Below are 19093 nucleotides of genomic sequence, written 5' to 3'. Positions count from 1 at the left end.
CTGTCAGAGTTAAGGTACTGTTGGAAATATGGCTTACGTTGATGGAGTTTTGAGGCTCATTCTTGAAAAAAATCATTTGGATTGTCGATCTTTAGACTGATTTGTGGCTTGCTAAACACAAAGTCATATTGGAATTTCAGTATTTCACGCATTTTCTTGTTGTCACCTGTGTAAGTCCCGTCTTATCTGAGCAAGGGCCCGATATTTGCCTTGTTTTTGGCATATGAAAAGAATCATTTCGAATTTCTTTCAATTTCACTGATCACTTTTAGCTCCTCCTGTCCCTTCTGGGTCCTGTATGAGTCCTTTAACTTAAGTTCGATACTTTCCACTTCCCTGGTCAGTGCTTCCTTCCGTGTATCAGATAATCTAGCATTCTTGAGGAGCTTAGTTACAAGTACTTTTGGTAGTTTGACAGACACACACATGATGATCACACTAAATACGAAACATGTTGTCATTCTTATGGTCATTGTCTTGATCACTGTATACCTCATTGTCCACTTATTGAGGAATGTAGCGGTGGACAGTATAATAACCTGTGATGTGTCATATTAAGTGAATATCTTAAATTTGCTTGCACCAGATAACAAATTGTAGATATATATCCAGATGTACTCCTGTTAGCTCTCCGGGGTCTAGCTCACAGGTCTTTCGTGTATTTATAGGCTCTTAGAGTGCACAAAAAACTAGTCACATTGGCAACAATATCTAAAATCTAAGACAGGCAGAGGCCAGTTAATAATCCCATTGATGTATGAAAGGAGGGTGCTGAAGAGTCGTAGCCCCTTTACACTTACTGAATTAACTCTCCGTGTATTGAGCACTCTGTTTTTCACCAGCGGTGTCTTGCACCGTCTGTCAAGCTTCTTGTCAACATTTTTAGTCATTTTGGTATGCAGGTTTGACAACAATCCCGCAAGAATCATCCGCGTATAGATTATCATGTATCTTTCTCGCCTACGTTCTAAGGAGTACAGTCCGAGGGACCTCGGGTGCTCCCAGTAATTTCCGATTGTTTAAGAGCTGTGAAAATTCTTTGTACATTTCCCAGTTTTGCAGCTCAGGAAGAAAGTATGACTTTAAAAGTCATCATTAACTTGCCACGTTTCATTTTGAAAGTTATAGTTATCCAATATATCATTTTCTTTGCAGTTACAACAATAACATTGTTGTGCTCCTTGAATGTGGCTGAGGGACTGACCACCTCAAAACTCTCTTCAAAGGTGATGGACAGATTACATTGTCTTTAAATCACCACTGCTTCTGCTGCCTTCTCTGTACTCGACTGAGGAAGACTACTGTGTAGGCAAAACGTTTCGGAATAAAGATAACTAGCTGTTGCACATATTATTTACTTATCAGGATATGCCAAGCCATTGATGATACGTTTCTCTCTAGACCGGAATATTACGAAATTGTTGAGGTGAAAAATGTACAGAGAACCTTGACAATTAGTATAAAGTTAGCGAAGTACCTAATTTCCTGGGAGTGTTTGACGTCCCTAGAACTGTACTCCTTAGAACGTAGACGAGAAAGATACATCATAATGTACTCGTGAAAGATACTGGAGGGATTAATTCTAAACCTGTACACCGAAATTACTACTTATGAACACAAGAGGCTTGACAGTGTGGGATACTTCCAATGACAAGTAAGAGAGCAATGAAAGAAATCAATAAGTGTAAAAGGACCAAGACTCTTTAGCAGCCTCCCTTCAAACATAAGGGAAGGGGGGGGGATTACAACAACCCTTTAGCTATCTTCTAGGGAAAAATTGACACATTCCTGAAAAAGAATTCTTGATCAACAGGGTTATGGTGCATATGCTGAACTACGAGTGGCGGTCATTGATAGCTTTTTTGATCAGGCCAAAAACCAGGAGGCCTGGTCTGGGACCGGTCCGCAGGGGATGTGACCTCCAGAAGCGACTCCAGGTAAGTTCTAAGTAACCTAACCATAAAACGAATTTATTGCAGTCTTAGTAGTTCAGTTGAGTGAGACTTTTCATCTGGACTGACTCCTGGAAGTCTCTCTGCTACGGTACTTCAGCTTTCGTTACAGTTTTCCATTTTAGGTGTCTTAAATTAAAGTCACCCAGCAAGAGAAAATTTTGGACTGGGTTTATAGGTTTTCAGAACAGTACTCGATTATCAGTAGTTGGTTTCTGAACTCCTGGAAGTAATACATGATGGTTTACATACAACTACGTTAAATAGATTTTGATTTTCTTCCCTGGTTGTTCTGTCCTCCAGTGTTATTACATTCAGCTCCTTTAACCTCTCGTCGCAGCCTACATCTCATTGCATACTTCTGAACTTTCTCCACGCTCTTCAGAGTGCAAACTCCATGCTGATGATGCATACTCCAAGATGGGCATGAAGTATATTGTGCATAGAGCCCGGAATGTGTCTTTGTTGAGACCCCTGAAGGCTCTCTTAGATTTGCCAGACGAGCATTGGCTGCAGAGATTATTCGGTTGGTGTGAGCCTCTGGTGATATAGCAGGTACTACGGTTACCTCTAGGTATTTCTCTCTGAGTGAGGTCAACAGCCTCTGTCACTCGAGTTCATACTCTGTGCCTGGTCTTCTTGCCCCTTCCTCAATCTTCATATCTTTGCATTTGCTGGGGTTTGAGTTCAAGCAGCCACTTACTATTTATTCTTCACCTATTCCTCCAGGGGAAATGAAACTTATGATTTGACTTAAGTTTCATTCTCTTGTGCTGATTATATATGTATTGTTCCAGTCACGTCATTCTGACTTTATTCTCTACTTCTCTCTGTGTGTACTTACTCTACTCAGTCTTCCATTCTCGTCACTTCTAAAAGTTTATCTTATGAGTTTGCATGAACATCCACGTCTCTTGTGAGTGAGAGAACTGGTTGTGTTATTGTCGACTTAACTCACCAGTATCTTGTTTAGCTGTCTTATGGACTGTTGACTTGGAGTTTACCTGGAGTCGCTTCCGGAGGTCACCGTTCGCGCTGCCCGGTCCCAGACCAAACCTCTTCGCTGTTGGCCTGATCGATTAAGCTGTTAGTGCCCGCCTCGAACACACACACACACACACACACACACACACATATATATATATATATATATATATATATATATATATATATATATATATATATATATATATATATATATATATATATATATATATATATATATATATATATATATTCTTTATATTACGTGTATTATATATGTGCTAACGTTGTGCAAATTTTAAGATCATTACACATAATAAGAGAAGCCTGCACATGTAAACAGACCTCAGGATATTTGAGAGCGAGTTGAGCAACACTATTAACAATTCGTTTAATGCAATTATGTAGGAATTTCCCCTAGACCAGTAAACCATTTACAATTAACTCGTTGTTTAGTGTGTCACCTGACCGGACATTATCGTGTTTGTCCTATTAATTAAATGATTCAGAGTGGCAAGTGTTCTGGTACAAGTGTGTAGTGGAAATGCAATGTTGGTGATGATATTACGACCTGCATTCACCTCTGTCATGGTGACACCAAATGTAGTGTCCCTTGCAACGCTACAGGTAGAAATTTGCAATGTACTCACCTAGTTGAGGCTGAGGTTGCAGGGGTCGAGTCCAAACTCTTGTGTGTTTGTGTGTGTGTGTGTGTACTCACCTAATTATACTCACCTAATTGTGGTTGCAGGGGTCGAGACTCAGCTCCTGGCCCTGCCTCTTCACTGATCGGTACTGGGTCCTCTCTCTCTCTGCTTCCTGAGCTTTGTCATACCTCTTCTTAAAACTATGTATGGTTCCTGCCTCCACTACATCACTTGCTAGGCTATTCCACTTGCTGACAACTCTATGACTGAAGAAATACTTCCTAACGTCCCTGTGACTCGTCTGAGTCTTCAGCTTCCAGTTGTGACCCCTTGTCCCTGTGTCCCCTCTCTGGAACATCCTATCTCTGTCCACCTTGTCTATTCCCCGCAGTATCTTGTATGTCGTTATCATGTCTCCCCTGACCCTTCTGTCCTCCAGTGTCGTCAGTCCGATTTCCCTTAACCTTTCCTCGTACGACATTCCCTTGAACTCTGGGACTAGCCTTGTTGCAAACCTTTGTACTTTCTCTAACTTCTTGACGTGCTTGACCAGGTGTGGGTTCCAGACTGGTGCTGCATACTCCAGTATGGGCCTAACATACACAGTGTACAGTGTCTTGAACGATTCCTTATTAAGGTATCGAAACGCTATTCTCAGGTTTGCTAGGCGCCCATATGCTGCAGCAGTTATTTGGTTGATGTGTGCCTCCGGTGATGTGCTCGGTGTTATGGTCACCCCAAGGTCTTTCTCCCTGAGTGAGGTCTGTAGTCTTTGTCCACCTAGCCTATACTCTGTCTGCGGTCTTCTTTGCCCCTCCTCAATCTTCATGACTTTGCATTTGGCTGGATTGAATTTGAGAAGCCAGTTACTGGACCACATGTCCAGCCTGTCCAGGTCTCTTTGCAGTCCTGCCTCATCCTCGTCCGATTTAATTCTTCTCATCAACTTCACGTCATCTGCGAACAGGGACACTTCAGAGTCTATTCCTTCCATCATGTCGTTCACATATATCAAAAATAGCACTGGTCCTAGAACTGACCCCTGTGGGACCCCGCTCGTAACAGGCGCCCACTGTGATACCTCTTCACGTACCATGACTCGTTGCTGCCTCCCTGTCAGGTATTCCCTTATCCATTGCAGTGCCCTCCCTTTTACATGCGCCTGATCCTCCAGCTTCTGTACTAATCTCTTGTGGGGAACTGTGTCAAAGGCCTTCCTGCAGTCTAGGAAAACGCAATCTACCCACCCCTCTCTCTCGTGTCTTACTTCTGTTACCTTGTCATAAAACTCCAGGAGGTTTGTGATACAAGATTTGCCTTCCATGAACCCATGCTGGTTTTCATTTATAATCTTGTTCCTTTCCTGGTGTTCGACCACTCTCCTCCTGATAATCTTCTCCATGACTTTGCACACAATACATGTCAGAGACACAGGTCTGTAGTTTAGTGCCTCGTTTCTGTTTCCTTTCTTAAATATGGGGACTACATTAGCTGTCTTCCATTTCTCAGGTAGTTGCCCAGTATCAAGGGATGTGTTGAAGATTGTGGTTAGAGGCACGCACAGCATCTCTGCTCCTTCTCTAAGGACCCATGGGGAGATGTTGTCCGGTCCCATCGCCTTTGAGGTGTCAAGATCACTTAAGAGCTTCTTCACTTCCTCCTCAGTTGTTCGTATGTCATCCAACACTTGTTGGTATATTCCCTCTTGATGTTCCTTTCTTGTCTTCCTCCTGATGTGGCTATACAACAGTTTCGGGTCAGTCTTGATTCTCGATGCTATGTCATTTTCATACTGTCGTTGGGCCTCCCTCCTTACCTGTGCATACTCATTCCTGGCTCTGCGACTCATCTCCCTATTTTCGTGTGTTCTCTGCCTTCTGTACTTTTTCCATTCTCTATTGCATTTTGTTTTTGCCTCCTTACACCGTCGGGTAAACCAGGGGCTCGTTCTGGTCTTCCCATTGTTACTGTTGCCCTTGGGAATAAACCTTTCCACGGCCTCCTTGCATTTTGTTGTTACATATTCCATCATTTCATTTACTGGCTTTCCTGCCAGTTCTCTGTCCCACTGGACCTCCCGCAGGAAGTTCTTCAACCCTATGTAGTTCCCTCTTTTATAGTCAGGCTTTTCCCATTCAACTCCTGTTATTCTCTCCACTTGCAGCTCTACTATGTATTCAAAGTACAGAACCACGTGGTCGCTAGCTCCTAGGGGACTCTCATACTTGATGTCTGAGCTGCCCAGGGTGAACACAAGGTCCAATCTTGCTGGTTCATCCTCCCCTCTCACTCTGGTAGTGTCCTTAACATGTTGGTGCATGAGGTTTTCCAGCACCACGTCCAACATCCTGGCTCTCCATGTTTCGGGACCCCCATGTGGCTCCAGGTTTTCCTAGTCAATCTCCCTGTGGTTGAAATCCCCCATAACCAGCAACTTTGCTCTGCTGGAGTGAGCTCTTCTTGCCACCTCAGCAAGTGTGTCCACCATTGCTCTGTTGCTCTCTTCATATTCCTCTCTTGGCCTCCTGCAGTTCTGTGGTGGATTATACATCACTGCAATGACCACTTTGTGTTCCCCAAACTGAAGTGTACCTGCTATGTAGTCTCTTTCTCCCGTCTCATCTATGCCTTCCATTTTCTCGAATTTCCATCTGTTTTTTACGAGCAGAGCAACCCCACCTCCCCCCCTGCCCCTTCTATCTTTCCTCATGATCTGGTATCCTGGTGGGAAGATTGCATCTGTTATTGTCTCCATGAGTTTTGTTTCTGTAACTGCTATGATGTCTGGGGACTTCTCATTGATTCTTTCTTGCCATTCCTCATGTTTATTCGTTAATCCATCTGCATTTGTGTACCAAACCTTCAACTTCTGTTCTAATACTGTAACTGTGGTGCGGGGGGTGGAAACAGAGGAATCGGTGTGTGATGGTTGGTTTGGATTGTTCAATTGCCTTGTGGGTGTCGTGGCTGGAGTCCTTCTGCAGGTGTTTCTGGGGGGTGCACTTGTCCTTCCATTTGATCCTGGGTTATTCTGCTCTCCTTTTTCATTTCCTCCCATTTCTCCTTTCGTTTTTGAACTCTCTCTTTCATTGTCTTCCTTTCGTCCTGTGTTCTGTCTCGATCGAGGTACACACTCCGGAACTCCTGCTTGCCTCTCAGCCGTGCTTTCTCCTGCAGGATCATGGTTCGGGTTGATTCTGCCTTGAGAATTACTTTGAGAGGCCAATTCCTTTTCTTTGTGAACCACCCAATTCTCCGAAAATTTGCCACCTGGGTCATGTCCCCCTCGCCTATCACCTTCATGATATCTTCAATCGCTTTTTTCTCCTCCTGTTTCTTTCATCATAAGTTTCCCCTTTAGCTTCATCTAGCCCATAGACAAACACGGATCTCTCACTTTCTACCTCCCACTGTGACTCCCATTGCATCCTCTGATGTGTTTTAGTTCCTTCCCGTGGAGTGTTCCTTCCTTCAGTCCCTTCCCTAGTTATGGCCCCTATGCTTCTTGGTTTGTCCTTCCTGCTCACCTGTTCCTGGCCCCCACAGGTATCTGGTAAGGTCCTTGCACATGTCCTAGTTCCTTCAATGTCTTCCAACCTCTCATTCTGTCCTAGTGTGCTCCATGTCTTTGTTTTGGCCCCATGTGGATTTGACAGAACCTCTGCATACAGTTTAGTTTCCATGCTTCCTTCAGACCTGTTGTCTGTGTTTGATGTAGCCATTGCCGATGCTACTTCTGTAATATCTTTGTCTCTGTGCTGTTTCAGATGTCTCAGCTCCTCTTCTAATCTCTCTATCTTGATTTCTGCTGCTGTGGCCTGTTGCTTCCACCTTCTGCATTCTGCTGCTAACCTCTCTTCCATCTTCCTTTCCAGCTCATCTAGTCTCCTTCCCCAGTCTTCCTCCCTTTTTTTGAGCTCTACCTCCCATTCCTCTCTCCCAGATTCGTCCTTGGAGCCCCTTGTCCTCATCCTGGTTCTAGGTTCCCCCTTTGCTCCACAGAAAGGGGGACGGGTGGTTAGGGGGAGGGGAATAGATGGTTAGGAGGAGAGGGGATGGATGGTTGTGGGGGAGGGGGAGGATGGTTATTGTAGGGGTAGAGATAGTTGGGGGAGGGGGTTAGATGGTTTGAGGGAGAGAGGGGATGGATGGTTAGGGGGGCGGGGGAGGATGGTTATTGGAGGGAGGGAGGTAGTTGGGGGGTTAGATGGTTTGGAGAGGGGTTAGGTGGTTTGGGGGTGGGGTAGGTGGCTAAGGTGAGGTGGTTAGGGAAGGGGAGAGGTGGTTAGTGGAGGGGGGGTACGTGTTTGTGTCAAGTGTTTGTGTCAAGTGGTGGAGGGTGTGTGTGTGTGTGGTGTGTGCATGTGGTGTGTGTGTGTGTGGTGTGTGTGTGTGGTGTGTGTGTGTGGTGTGTGTGTGTGTGGTGTGTGTGTGTGTGTGTGGTGTGTGTGTGTGTGGGGTGTGTATTTGTGGTGTGTGTGTGTGTGGGGTGTGTATGTGTGGTGTGTGTGTGTGTGTGGTGTGTGTGTGTGTGGTGAGTGTGTGTGGTGTGTGTGTATGGTGTGTGTGTGTGGTGTGTGTGTGTGGTGTGTGTGTGTGTGGTGTGTGTGTGTGTGTGTGTGTGGTGTGTGTGTGGTGTGTGTGTGTATATGTGTGTGTGTGTGTGTGTGTGTGTGTGTGTGTGTGTGTGTGTGTTTGTGTGTGCGTGTGTGTGTATGTGCTTATGTATGTGTGTGTGTGTGTATGTGTGTGTGTATGTGTGTGTGTATGTATGTGTGTGTGTGTGTGTGTGTGTGTGTGTGTGTGTGTGTGTGAGTGTCTACCCTTGTGTGTGTGTGCTTGTGTGCGAGGGAGGGAGGGTTAGGGGGGCTAGGTGGTGTGGTTGAAAGATCCGTCGTGTAGGCACAAATTTAGTCTCATTTATCTTTCCCAGTTATGCTACTCTATCCACTTATTGCCCTTTCTGGATTTACGTATTAATTGTTGCTGGTTATTATCATTTTCCTTGTTCACATTGAGAGAGGACTTCCTAGCTTCCTAAGTATTCTTACTGCTAATAACTACCGGTAGTAACACTGCCTGTGTGCGTGTGTGCATGTGTGTGTGTGTGAGTGTGTGTGTGTGTGAGAGTGTCTTGTGCGGTGTAATGACTGGCCGCAACTTCTTGTGACCTAACACAACCCTCCTGGGACTTGACCCTAGCACTGTCTTACAATGTTGCCCTTAAAAGCTAGTCCCACCTACCTTCTCACACTCGTCAACACTATATTCTCTATGTCTATGCTATGTCTATTCTAATTCTGGTAATAGCTTGCAGGAGTGAGTGACCAGTATCAAACAGTATGCAAGGCCAACCAGGGCCGTCAACATGCAAACCACAAATAGGAGAATAAACTTGCGCTGCAATGGTGCGGTGACAGTTGCCAGCTGCTGATGACGAAGTCGTCGTACGTAGGCCTTAAATCTCTATTTTGGAGATCCTTCACCCGTGATGTTTATAACCATATATTCTCATACATCCCGCTTCCTCACACGATTTCACTCTTCACTGATGATAGTATACACTTCACATTATATACACTTCACTTTATATGTATAATGGCACACAGCTTGTCGTGACGTCACTTCTTCAGGCCTACCGCTGCCAATGTGGCAACAGCGCATAAGACCCCCAACGGTTTGCGCTTTGAAATATTATGATTTCAGCTTTTTTCTCACTTTCTTTAACTAATAACTTTAATTATCACTCGTAGTATTGTTCACTGACGTTCCACTACCACTGATTACTGCTAGCTGTTATTGCACGCCTTACAACGCTAAGGATTTCGGAGCCTTTTTACCCACGTCTGCACCCCACGGACCCACGTGTGTGTGTGTGCTTGTGTGTGTGTGTGTGAGTGTGTGTGTGTGTGTGTGTGTGTGTATGTGTATGGGTGTGTGTGTTAGTGTGTGTGTACTCACCTAGTTGTACTCACCTAGTTGAGGTTGTGGGGGTCGAGTCCGAGCTCCTGGCCCCGCCTCTTCACTGGTCGCTACTAGGTCACTCTCCCTGAGCTGTTAACTTTATCATCCCTCTGCTTAAAGCTATGTATGGATCCTGCCTCCACTACATCGCTTCCCAAACTATTCCACTTACTGACTACTCTGTGGCTGAAGAAATACTTCCTAACATCCCTGTGATTCATCTGTGTCTTCAACTTCCAACTGTGTCCCCTTGTTACTGTGTCCAATCTCTGGAACATCCTGTCTTTGTCCACCTTGTCAATTCCTCTCAGTATTTTGTATGTCGTTATCATGTCCCCCCTATTTCTCCTGTCCTCCAGTGTCGTCAGGTTGATTTCCCTTAACCTCTCCTAGTAGGACATACCTCATAGCTCTGGGACTAGTCTTGTTGCAAACCTTTACACTTTCTCTAGTTTCTTTACGTGCTTGGCTAGGTGTGGGTTCCAAACTGGTGCCGCAGACTCCAATATGGGCCTAACGTACACGGTGTACAGGGTCCTGAACGATTCGTTATTAAGATGTCGGAATGTTATTCTGAGGTTTGCTAGGCGCCCGTATGCTGCAGCAGTTATTTGGTTGATGTGCGGTTCAGGAGATGTGCCTGGTGTTATACTCACCCCAAGATCTTTTTCCTTGAGTGAGGTTTGTAGTCTCTGGCCCCATAGACTGTTCTCCGTCTGTGGTCTTCTTTGCCCTTCCCCAATCTTCATGACTTTGCACTTGGTGGGATTGAACTCCAGGAGCCAATTGCTGGACCAGGTCTGCAGCCTGTCCAGATCCCTTTGTAGTTCTGCCTGATCTTCGATCGAGTGAATTCTTCTCATCAACTTCACGTCATCTGCAAACAGGGACACCTCAAAGTCTATTCCTTCCGTCATGTCGTTCACAAATACCAGAAACAGCACTGGTCCTAGGACTGACCCCTGTGGGACCCCGGTGGTCACAGGTGCCCACTCTGACACCTCGCCACGTACCATGACTCGCTGCTGTCTTCCTGACAATTATTCCCTGATCCATTGTAGTGCCTTCCCTGTTATCCCTGCTTGGTCCTCCAGTTTTAGCACCAATCTCTTGTGTGAAACTGTGTCAAACGCCTTCTTGCAGTCCAAGAATATGCAATCCACCCACCCCTCTCTCTCTTGTCTTACTGCTGTCACCATGTCATAGAACTCCAGTAGGTTTGTGACACAGGATTTCCCGTCCCTGAAACCATGTTGGCTGCTGTTGATGAGATCGTTCCTTTCTAGGTGTTCCACCACTCTTCTCCTGATAATCTTCTCCATGATTTTGCATGCTATACATGTCAGTGACACTGGTCTGTAGTTTAATGCTTCATGTCTGTCTCCTTTTTTAAAGATTGGGACTACATTTGTTGTCTTCCATGCCTCAGGCAATCTCCCTGTTTCGATAGATGTATTGAATATTGTTGTTAGGGGTACACATAGTGCCTCTGCTCCCTCTCTCAATACCCATGGGGAGATGTTATCTGGCCCCATTGCCTTTGAGGTATCTAGCTCACTCAGAAGCCTCTTCACTTCTTCCTCGGTTGTGTGCACTGTGTCCAGCACTTGGTGGTGTGCCCCACCTCTCTGTCTTTCTGGAGCCCCTTCTGTCTCCTCTGTGAACACTTCTTTGAATCTCTTGTTGAATGTGTGTGTGTGTGTGTACTCACCGAGTTGTACTCACTTAGTTGTGGTTGCGGGGGTCCAGTCACAGCTCCTGGCCCCGCCTCCTCACCTGGCCGCTACCCGGTCACTCTTTCCACTCCATGAGCTTTATCATACCTTTTCTTAAAGCTATGTATGGATCCTGCTTCCACTACATCACCCATGGTATTCCACTTCCTGACAACTCTGTGACTGAAGAAATACTTCCTAACATCCCTGTGGTTCATCTGAGTCTTCAGCTTCCAACTGTGAACCCTCGTTGCTGTGTCCCATCTCTGGAACATCCTGTCTCTGTTCACATTATCTATACCTCTCAGTATTTTATATGTCGTTATCATATCCCCTCTAACTCCCCTGCCTTCCAGTGTTGTCATGTCGATTTCCCTTAACTTCTCCTCGTAGGACATACCTCTTAGCTCCGGGACTAGTTTTGTTGCAAACCTTTGCACTTTCTTTAGTTTACTTACATGCTTGGCTAGGTGTGGGTTCCAAACAGTCGATGCATATGTACAGGGTCCTAAATGACTCCTTATTTAGATGTAGGAATGCTGTTCTTAGGTTTCCAGGCGCCCGTTTGCTGCAGCAGTTATTTGGTTGATGTGTGCCTCAGGAGATGTTCCTGGTGTTATACTTACATCGAGATACTTTTCTTTGAGTGAGGTTTGTAGGCTGTGGCCGCCTAGACTGTACTCCGTCTGTAGTCTTCTTTGCCCTTCCCTAATCTTCATGACTTTGCATTTGGCAGGGTTGAATTCGAGAGGCCAGTTGCTGGACCACGTATCCAGCCTGTCCAGGTCTCTTGAAGACCTGCCTGATCGTCATCTGATTTAATTCTCCTTATTAGCTTCACATCATCTGCGAACAGGGACACTTCTGAGTCTGTCCCTTCCATCATGTCATTTACATATACCAAAAATAGCACTGATCCTAGGACCGACCCCTGTGGGACCCCGCTCGTCACAGGTGCCCACTGTGATACCTCATCACATACCATGACTCGCTGGTGCCTTCCTGTCAGGTATTCTCTGATCCACTGAAGTGCCCTTCCCGTTATACTCGCCTGATCCTCAAGTTTCTGCACTAATCTCTTGTGAGGAACTGTGTCAAAGGCCTTCTTGCAATCCAAGAAGATGTAATGAACCCACCCCTCTCTCTCTCGTCTCTTACTTCTGTTACTTTATCATAAAACTCCAGAAGGTTTGTGACACAGGATGTGCCTTTCATGAAACTGTGCTGGTTGTCATTTATAATTTTGTTCTGTTCCAGGTGCTCCACCATTTTCCTCCTGATAATCTTCTCAATGACTTTGTATACTATACACGTCAGTGAGACTGGTCTGTAGTTTAGTGCCTCTTTTCTGTCTCCTTTTTTAAAAATGGGAACTACATTTGCCATCTTCCATACCTCAGATAGTTGCCCAGTTTCAAGGGATGTCTTGAAGATTGTGGTTAATGGGACACACAGCATTTCTGCTCCCTCTTTAAGGACCCATGGGGAGATGTTGTCTGGTCCCATTACCTTTGAGGTATCAAGGTCACTGAGCAGTTTCTTCACCTCCTCCTCAGTTGTGTGTATGTCATCCAGCACTTGTTGGTGTGTTCCCTGTTGGCGTCCCCCTCTGTCCTGTCTTCCACAAGTCCTTCTTGTCTCCACTGTGAATACTTCGTTAAATCTCGTGTTGAGCTCCTCACATACCTCTTGATCATTTCGTGTGAGCTCCTTAATTTCTTTCCTCAGCCTGATCACCTGGTCTTTGACTTTTGTGTTTCTCCTAATGTGTCTATACAACAGTTTCGGGTCAGACTTGACTTTTGATGCTATGTCGTTTTCATATTGTCGCTGGGCCTCCCTCCTTATCTGTGCATACTCGTTTCTGGCTCTTCGACTGATCTCCTTATTTTCCTGTGTTCTTTGCTTTGTGTACCTCTTCCATTCTCTAATGCACTTAGTTTTTGTCTCCTTACACCTTCGGGTAAACAAAGGACTCACTTTGGTCTTCCCATAAATTCTGTTGCCCTTGGGAATAAACCTTTCCTCTGCCTCCTTGCATTTTGTTGTTACATATTCCATCATTTCATTTACTGACTTTCTTAGCAGTTCTCTGTCCCACTGAACCTCCCGCAGGAAGTTCCTCATACCTTGTAGTCCCCCTTTTTATAGTTTGACTTTTCCCAATCAACTCCTGTTACCCTCTCCACTTGCAGCTCTATTATGTAATCAAAATTCAGAACCACATGATTGCTAGCTCCAAGGGGCCTCTCATATGTGATGTCCTCAATGACTGAACTGCTCAGGGTGAACACAAGGTCCAGTCTTGCTGGTTCATCCTCCCCTCTCTCTCTCTGGTAGTGTCCCTGACATGTTGATGCATGAGGTTTTCCAGTACCACATCCATCATATTGGCTCTCCATGTGTCAGGACCCCCATAAGGCTCTAGGTTTTCCCAGTCAATCTCCCTGTGGTTGAAATCACCCATAACCAGTAACTTTGCTCTGCACGATTGAGCTCTTCATGCCACCTCAGCCATTGTGTCCACCATCGCTAGGTTCTCTTCATATTCCTCTCTTGGCCTCCTGCAGTTCTGTGGTGGGTTATACATCACTACAATAAGGTAGTCGCCTTATGTTCCCCAGACTGAATTGTAGCTTCTATGTAGTCCCTTTCTCCAATCTCTCCCATGCCTTCCATTTCCTCAAAACCCCATCGGTTTTTTATGAGTAGTGCAACCCCTCCTCTCTCTCTGCTCCTTCTGTCTTTCCTCAGGATCTGATATCCCAGTGGGAAGACTACATCTGTTATTGTCTCAGTGAGCTTCGTTTCTGTGACTGCTATGATGTCTGGGGACTTCTCATTGATTCTTTCATGCCACTCCTCATATTTATTTCTTAATCCATCTGCGTTCGTGTACAACACCTTCAACTTCTTATCTATCACAGTGGTCCTGGGAAAATATTGGGGTTGGGAGAGCGGGAGCCCTGGAGGGGGGGGCTATGGGGGTTTGCAGTGTGGGTGGGGTTTGTGATGGGGGGGAGCAGAGTGCCCATAGGGGGCTGCTGTAGGGGTGGGATTTGTGATGGAGGGGGTGGAGACACAGGGAACAATGTGTGGGTTTTGATTTAGATAGTTCAGTTGCATTGGGGTTGTTGCAGTTTGGGTGGGGTTTGTGATAGGGGGTGGGGACAGAGTGCCAATAGGGGGGGCTGCTGTAGGGGTGGGGTTTGTGATATGGGGGGTGGGGGCAGAGGGAGCAGTGTGTGTGGTTGGAGTCCTTCTGCGGGTGTTTCTGTAAGGTGTGTTTGCCCTTCCACCTGAGTCTGGGTTCTGCTCATCTTCATTAATGCATCTCATTCCTAATTTTGTCTTTACACCCTTTCTCTCAGTATCATCCTTTCTTCTTGTGTTCTGTCGTGATTGAGGTACACTCCCCGGTACTCTGGATTGTCCCTCAGTCATGCTTTCTCCTGCAGGATCCTTGTTCGAGCTGATTCTGCCTTGAAAATGACTTTGAACGGTCGTTTCCTTCCACTCGCAAACCACCCAATTCTCCAAAAATTTGTCACCTGGGTCATGTCTCCCTCACCTATTGCTTTCATGATACCTTCGATTGCTTTCTTCTTCTGGTTTCTTTCATCGTAGGTTTCCCCTTCGACTTCTCGGATCCCGTAGACAAACACTGACCTCTCCCTCTCCTCCTCCCACTGAGTCTCCCTTTGTATCCTCTGAGGTGTTTTAGTTCCTTCCATCGAAATGCTCCTGCCTTCAATCCTTGCCCTTGCTGCAGTGGACTGTCTTTCCTGCTCACCTGTTCCTTGCCACTGCAGTTGTCTGTTGGAGTCTCTGCATATGTCATAGCTCTTTCATTGTCTACAGGTCTATCAATTGTACATATCTTTTCCTGGATCACTACAGTCCCCTTGTCTGTGACTGGTATAGATGCTCCTGATGTCATGTCTGTACTGTCATTTGTCTCTCTATTCTGTTTCAGGTTTTTTAGTTCCTCATCTAAGCACTTTATCTTATCTTCTGCTGCTAAGACTTGTAGTCCCCACTTCCTGCTCTCCTAAGCTATCCTCTCCTCCATTTTCCTGCCAAGCTCTGCTAGCTTCCTTCCCCACTCTTCCTCCATTTGTTTGAGTGCTACCTCTCAATCTTTCCTCCCAGGTTCTTCTCTCCCGGGTTCATCCACCAGACCCCTGGGTCTCCGTCCTCTTTGGTTACCCACTTTTTTTCCACATATAGGAGTTGATGTATTTTACCCCAGAAACAAGCTTATGTATTTTCAAAGTGTGTGGGGGGGTGAGGGAAGAGGCTAGGGAGGAGATGGAAGAGGGTGAAGCCAGGGGGGAGGAGGAGGAGGAAAGGAAGATGGGTGGAAGGTGGAGAGGAAGAGAGAGGAAGATGAATTGGTAGGTAGATAGAGGGAGGAGGAGAGAGAGAGAGGAATGAGAGAGATGGGAGGAGAGAAAGACAGATAGGAGGAGGAGAGAGTGAGTGAGAGAGAGAGAGAGAGAGAGAGAGAGAGAGAGAGAGAGAGAGAGAGAGAAAGAAAGAAAGAGAGAGAGAGAGAGAGAGTGAGTGAGAGAGAGAGAGAGAGAGAGAGAGAGAGAGAGAGAGAGAGAGAGAGAGAGAGAGAGAGAGAGAGAGAGAGAGAAAGAAAGAGAGAGAGAGAGAGAGAGAGAGAGAGAGAGAGAGAGAGAGAGAGAGAGAGAGAGAGAGAGAGAGAGAGAGAGAGAGAGAGAAAGAGAATGATAGGGAGGGAGAAAGAGAATGATAGGGAGAAGGCTAGGCTAGGGATGAGAGGGATGTGACAGAGTAGAGAACAGCAAGACGTCTCATCTCTCGCCTGGACCCATCCTGGAAAGATCTGTCATTTCAGCAAAGCCTTCAACATAGGAGGGATGTGGGTGGCCTTACTGTTATGTACAAGGCCAATATTGTCAAAATACCACACTTGGATCCACTTCGAGGACAGCGTGAAACAAGCTTTTATGCCACAAGACGGGCAGAAAGCAGCAACTTCACCCTGGCTGTACCCTTCTCCAGAACATCACTCCATCTGAGATCATACATACCCAGGATGACTCGAGTATGGAACACATTCGTACAGCATAATGATGTCAACGAGATAAAGTCAGTTGATCAGATGAAAATGCTGGCCCACAGATGGCTCCAACTTCATCCTGTTCCCTACTTGTATGTCTCATAACAATAAAAATGCTTTCAAATGAGCTGATGTAGGTAACAGCTCTTAGCTTGCCAATAAAGTTAGGAATCCTTAACCTGTAAATAGCTTGTCAATAAAGCTAGGGATCCTTAACCTTGTCAAACCCTGTGTAAAAAAAAAAAAAAAAGAGAGACAGACAGACAGAGAGAGAGAGGTAGAGAGAATGGAAGGTGAATGGAGGGTGGAGATGAAGAAAGAGAGAGGTAAATTGGTGTGTAGGTAGAGGGAGAGGGTGAGAGATAGAGAGAACGAGATGAGGAGAGAGGAAGAAAGGAAGAGAGAAGGATAGGAGAGTGAGAGAGAGAGAGAGAGCGCTCACACCTTGAGTATACTCCACTTTCTTGGTTTGCCTGCCCCCTCCCTTTCATCTACGACTGCTTGACAGAGTAGAGAACAGAGCAAGACGTCTCATCTCTCGCCTGGACCCATCCTGGATAGATCTGTCATTTCAGCAGAGCCTTCAACATAGGAAGGATGTGGGTGGCCTTACTGTTATGTACAAGGCCAATATTGTCAGAGTACCACACTTGCATCCACTTCGAGGACAGTGTGAAACAAGTTTTTATACCACAAGACGGGCAGAAAGCAGCAACTTCACTCTGGCTGTACCCTTCTCCAGAACATCACTCCATCTGAGATCATATATATCCAGGATGACTCGAGTATGGAACACATTCGTACAGCATAATGATGTCAACGAGATAAAGTCAGTTGATCAGATGAAAATGCTGGCCCACAGATGGCTCCAACTTCATCCTGTTCCCTACTTGTATGTCTCATAACAATAAAAATGCTTTCAAATGAGCTGATATAGGTAACAGCTCTTAGCTTGACAATAGAGCTAGGGATCCTTAACCTTGTCAAACCCTGTGTAAAAAAAAAAAAAAAAAAAAAAGAGAGTGTGTGTGTGTACTCACCTATTTGTACTCACCTATTTGTGGTTGCAGGGGCCGAGTCATAGCTCCTGGCCCCGCCTCTTCGCTGATTGCTACTAAGTCCTCTCTCTCCCTGCCCCATGAGCTTTATCATACCTCGCCTTAAAACTATGTATGGTTCCCGCCTCCACTACGTCACTTTCTAGGCTATTCCACGGCCTGACTACTCTATGACTAAAGAAATAATTCCTAACATCCCTTTGATTCATCTGAGTCTTCAACTTCCAATTGTGACCTCTTGTGTCTGTGTCCCTTCTCTAGAACATCCCGTCTTTGCCCACCTTGTCTATTCCGCGCAGTATTTTATATGTCGTTATCATGTCTCCCCTGACCCTCCTGTCCTCCAGTGTCGTCTGGCCGAGTTCCCTCAACCTTTCTTTGTGGGACAATCCCCTTAGCTCTGGGACTAGTCTTGTTGCAAACCTTTGCATTTTCTCTAATTTCTTGACGTGCTTGACTAGGTGTGGATTCCAAACTGGTGCTGCATACTCCAGTATGGGCCTGACGTAAATGGTATACAGAGTCTTGAACAAATCCTTACCGAGGTATCGGAACGCTATCCATAAGTTTGCCAGGCGCCCATATGCTGCAGCAGTTATCTGATTGATGTGCGCCTCAGGAGATATGCTCGGTGTTATACTCACCCCCAGATCTTTTTCCTTGAGTGAGGTTTGCAGTCTTTGGCCATCTAAACTACATTGTGTCTGCGGTCTTCTTTGCCCTTCCCCAATCTTCATGACTTTGCATTTGGCAGGGTTAAACTCAAGAAGCCAGTTGCTGGACCAGGCTTGTAGCCTGTCCAGGTCTCTCTGTAGTCCTGCCTGATCCTCATCCGATTTGATTCTTCTCATTAACTTCACATCATCTGCAAACAAGGACACTTCTGAGTCTATCCCTTCTGTTATGTCATTCACATATACCAAGAACAGCACAGGTCCTAGGACTGACCCCTGTGGAACCCCGCTTGTCACAGGCGCCCACTCTGACACCTCGTCACGTACCACGACTCGTTGTTGCCTCCCTGTCAGGTATTCTCTGATCCATTGCAGTGCCTTTCCTGTTGTGTGTGCCTGATCCTCCAGCTTTTGCAGTAACCTCTTGTGAGGAACTGTGTCAAAGGCGTTCTTGCAGTCCAAAAAAATGCTGTCGATCCACCCCTCTCTCTCTTGTCTTACTTCTGTCACCTTGTCATAAAACTCCAGTAGGTTTGTGACACAGGATTTCCCTTCCCTGAAACCGTGCTGGTTGTCGATTATACACTTGTTTCTTTCCAGGTGCTCCTCCACTCTCCTCCTGATGATCTTCTCCATGACTTTGCATACTATACACGTTAGTGATACAGGTCTGTAGTTTAGTGCCTCATGTCTGTCTCCCTTTTTAAAAATTGGGACTACATTTGCCATCTTCCATACCTCGGGGAGTTGCCCTGTTTCAATTGATGTGTTAAAGATCTTTGTTAATGGCACACACAGTATCTCTTCTCCCTCTTTAAGGACCCACGGAGAGATGTTGTCTGGTCCCACCGCCTTTGAGGTGTCAAGTTCACATAGCAGCTTCTTCACCTCCTCCTTGGTTATATGTACCTCATTCAGCGCTTGCTGGTGTACCCCCCTGTTCTGATTTCCTGGAGTCCTACTGGTTTCCACTGTAAATACTTCTTTAAATCTCGTGTTGAGCTCCT

This window comes from Cherax quadricarinatus, chromosome 6 (assembly GCF_038502225.1).
Source record: "Cherax quadricarinatus isolate ZL_2023a chromosome 6, ASM3850222v1, whole genome shotgun sequence".
NCBI classification, from domain to species: Eukaryota; Metazoa; Arthropoda; class Malacostraca; order Decapoda; family Parastacidae; genus Cherax; species Cherax quadricarinatus.
Note: the sequence above shows the minus strand (reverse complement) of the source record.